This window comes from Spinacia oleracea, chromosome 6 (genome assembly GCF_020520425.1).
Source record: "Spinacia oleracea cultivar Varoflay chromosome 6, BTI_SOV_V1, whole genome shotgun sequence".
Taxonomy (NCBI): domain Eukaryota; kingdom Viridiplantae; phylum Streptophyta; class Magnoliopsida; order Caryophyllales; family Amaranthaceae; genus Spinacia; species Spinacia oleracea.
In genome coordinates, this window is record NC_079492.1 from 99,095,067 (window position 1) to 99,099,602 (window position 4,536).

The window sequence follows — 4,536 nt, forward strand, 5'->3', positions numbered from 1 at the left end:
TATTAGATGCCTTAAATCCGGACTGAATTTTATTAAATATAGTACTTTTTCAATTGTTCTAAGTTCGTGAGGTTAGCGAATTCCGCTCCATCTATGTCAGCTAGTTGGAATGCTCCGCCAGGTAGGATGGTCTTTACAAAATATGGTCCTGTCCAGTTAGGCCGGAATTTTCCTCGAGGGTCCGTAGTAGGTGCGCGGACTTCTTTTAATACAAAATCGCCTTCTTTGATATTTCGAGGTTTGACTCTTTTGTTGAATTGTCTTGCGGCGCGCTTTTGATACACTTGCACGTGATGTAAAGCTCTCAACCTCCGTTCGTCTAAAAGGACGAGCTCGTCGTACCTAGCTTGAACCCAATCAGCCTCGGGTAGCTTGCTTTCTAGGACGATCCGGAGGGAGGGAATTTCCAACTCGATCGGTTGAACTGCTTCCATTCCGTATACCAAGGAGTAAGGTGTTACTCAAATGGAGGTGCGGATTGAGGTTCGATAGCCCCATAATGCGAAGTGTAATTTGTTGGGCCAATCCTTATAATTTTCGGCCATTTTTTCGATTATGACTTTAATATTTTTGTTGGCCGCCTCTACCGCGCCGTTCATTTGCGACCTGTAGGGAGAGGATTTATGGTGTTTGACATGATATTTTTCGAGCAGGTCTTGGACTTCGGCCCTAAAGTGGGAACCTTGGTGACTTATGATTTCATGTGGAACCCCGTATCGACAGAATATGTTCTTTTCTAGGAATCGAGCGACATGTTTGGCCGTTAATTTTGCATAGGAGACTGCCTCTACCCATTTAGTGAAGTAATCAATTGCGACTACGCCTGTTGGTGTTACCTTGCCGATTATATCTATACCCCAGGTGGAAAAGGGCCATGGAGAAGTGAAGGTGTATAGTTCTGAGGGAGGCAAATGATTAAGGTTACTGAAGATTTGGCATTTTGGGCAAGTTTTTACAAAGTGATGGCAATCGGTTTCCATAGTGGTCCAATAGTACCCTGAGCGGGATATTTTTTGGGATAGCATTTTTCCTTTAATATGGGGTCCGCACACGCCGTTATGGTATTCTTCCATTAGTCTTTGGGCTTGGTTTTGGTGGACACAAAGTAACTTGATTTTATTCGGCGTGTACTTGTACAGTTCTCCCAGAATTATGCTATATTGTGAAGCGAGGAGGCGTAGGGCCTTTTGTGCTCGCGGGGAGGTGTTTGGGGGGGGAATTCCCAACTTGTTTTGTAACGAAGGATGTCCGTATACCATGGTTCTTCTTCGGTGTTTTCAGATTCGGAGTCTATGGCACAACAATAAGCCGGCTCTTTCCTTCGCTCGACCCGAAGGGTCATCCCGTCCCATTCATTCGGGATGTTGAGCATTGAAGCTAGCTTCGCTAGTGCATCCGCGAATTGGTTGTCGTCTCTTGGTAAGTACGTATACTCGACTTTTTCAAATTTCTCAACTATTTGGTCTAAGTGAGCTTGATATTTTGAGAGACTAGTGCTTCGGACCTTCCATCTTTTGGATATATGGTTGATTATTAGGGAAGAATCCCCGAAGACTTGTAGATGTTTGACTCCGAGGCTAACTGCGGCCTCTAGCCCGACTATGCAGGCTTCGTATTCGGCGGTGTTGTTTCTGGCCTCGAAGTCAAGTTTGACGGAAATTGGTATATGGGTCCCTTCGGGACTGACTAGGAGAACTCCGACGCCGCATCCTTTTTGGTTGGACGCGCCATCGAAGTATAGTGTCCAACAGTCGTCTCGTATCATCAGAAGTTCCTCGTCAGGGAGGAGGTAAGCTTCCGTGGTTTCCTCATTCGTGGCATGCTCGGCCAGGAATTCGGCTACCGCTCTTCCTTTGATTGTTTTTTCTGGCATGAATTTTAGGTCGAATTCTGAGAGCATGACTAGCCACCTGGACAGGCGACCATTTAGGGCGGGCTTTTCGAACATGTATTTTAAGGGGTCTAGTTGTGACACTATATGAATAGTGTGGGCCAATAGGTAATGTCTGAGTTTTTTGGATGCCCAGACGAGGGCGAGGCAGGTTTTCTCAAGTTCTGTGTATCTCGTCTCGTACTGTATGAACTTCTTGCTCAAGTAGTAAATGGCTCGCTCGGATCCATGTACACACTGTGAGAGCATAGCTCCCGCTGCAGTATCCGTGACGGTTAGGTATAGGCGTAAAGGGATTCCAGGCAAAGGCGGGGAGAGGACGGGTGGTTTGCTTAGGTATTCTTTGATTTTATCGAAGGCAGTTTGGCATTGTTCATCCCATTCGACTTTTTCTTCTTTTCTTAATTTTTTGAATATTGGCTCACAAGTCATAGTAAGCTTGGAAATGAACCTACTAATGTATTGCAGCTTTCCTAGGAAGCCCCTTATCTGTTTTTCAATTTTTGGTGGGGGCATTTCGGTAATAACTTTGATCTTAGATGGGTCAATCTCGATTCCTCGCGTACTAACAACATATCCTAGCAATTTTCCCGAGGTTACCCCGAACACACATTTTTGTGGATTTAGTCTCATGTTATATTTCAAGATTCGGGTGAAGAACTTTTTAAGTGCCGGGAGGTGACCGTGCCGGTCTTTAGATTTGACGATCATGTCGTCCACATAGACCTCGATTTCTTTGTGTATCATGTCATGGAGTAACGTGGTGGCTATTCTTTGATAGGTGGCCCCCGCGTTTTTCAAACCAAAAGGCATTACAGTGCAACAATATGTACCCCAAGGGGTAATGAAAGTTGTTTTTTCCATGTCTTCTTCTGCCATGAGTATTTGGTTATATCCGGCGTACCCGTCCATAAAGGAGAGGAGCGCGTGCTCTGCGGTGTTGTCTACTAGTATGTCAATGTGAGGTAGAGGGAAGTCATCTTTGGGACTGGCTTTGTTGAGGTCTCGAAAGTCTACGCACATTCGCACTCGTCCATCTTTTTTAGCTACGGGGACAATATTGGCCACCCATTCTGGGTAGTTGGAGACTTTTATAAAGCCGGCGTCTAATTGTTTAGTGACTTCTTCTTTTATTTTCAAGGCTATCTCTGGTTTGAGCCGCCGTAACTTTTGTTTTACTGGCGTCATTTTGGGATCTAGCGGAAATTTATGCTCAGCGATTTCTCGATCTATTCCTGGCATGTCTTTGTAGGACCAAGCAAAGACACCCTCAAATTCCCGCAAAGTGGAGATTAGATCGGTCTTTTCAGTGGGAGTTAAAGTGAGGCCAATTTTAATGATTTTAGGATTTTCTTCTGTTCCAATATTTACCGATTCTGTGTCCTCAATTATAGGAGTTTTGAGTTCTTGTTCACTTACAGCTTTTATTAGTTCGGTATATTCCTCTTCTGGCTCTTTTTCGTGCTCATTAGTGGCGAGACATTCTGCATTATTACTTAGATTTTTAAGCGGCATATACTCAAAAGTTTTGTTTATCTTATTAAAGTCATGAAGCATTACATCAAAAAGATCTCCCGGGGTAGAGATTTCCGGGTCTAAACCACTTTTGGGAGGGGTTACAATTTCGCTAGGTTCGGACTCGGAGTCAGACTCGGATTCAGACTCTAATTCTTCGTACATCGGACCCTCTCCCGCAGATATCTTGAACTTCATCCCATGAGCATTAGTCCATTTGAAAGTCTTGCGCCACCCTCGTTGGATTTGGTCATCTTTTGAGGGTGATGGAGCGATCAATTTAGTAGGATCGAACACTTCATGTTGAAGATCTAATGCCATAATTTCCGTTTCATTCTTCGCTTTTTTCATTTCTAACCCAAACAATAGCCCGAAAGCATGTGAGTTGGGGAGCGTTTTTGGCATAGCACGATTCTTTGGGGTGAGTGGCCTTTGAGAACGTAAAGGGTCATGTCCCAGAGCATGCATCTCTTGGGTTTGTGCGACCTCTAGGTATAGATGTTCGGAATATGCTTCTTCCATCGCGTTCCTTGATGGCTATCACGGGCAGGTATTCAGGGGCCCTGCATTATTGTTGTGGAGTAGGAGACACATTAGTTTGTTTCGTGAGTCGGTTTTTTAGACATCCTATGACTACCCTTAAGTCGGACTAGTATATTTGGACTGCTATGTGTGCACTTTGAACTCTTTATATTTTCGAAAATCTTTGCCTGTGTGACATTCATAATTATTTGCATGTTTGATTTTTAGTGCCGAGCATTGTCGTCGTAGGAGGCCTAACAACGACGCAAAGAGTTATTAATTTTTTTCGAGTCGCTTTTGAAATCGAGTGCTTTTCTTACGCCCTCGTAGCAATTCTTTTTACGAACATTTTTTGTGCTTTGTATTTTCCTTTCGCGTGGGTACCGAGGCTGCTGCGCCTGAAGGCCAAGCAGCAACTTCAGCGCCCAGCGTCGGGCGTGAGAAATTCTGGCGCCCAGCCAGGGGCGTTGAAAATGCGTCCCTGGCTGATTCTCGTTTTCTGTTTGCGTCTACTTTTGTTTATGCGACTTCGATTTGCGTGCTTGCCTAATAACGTCCTTTACGCGTTGTGCAGCGTTTTGTGGGATTCTTTACAGGCCATCCCGAGC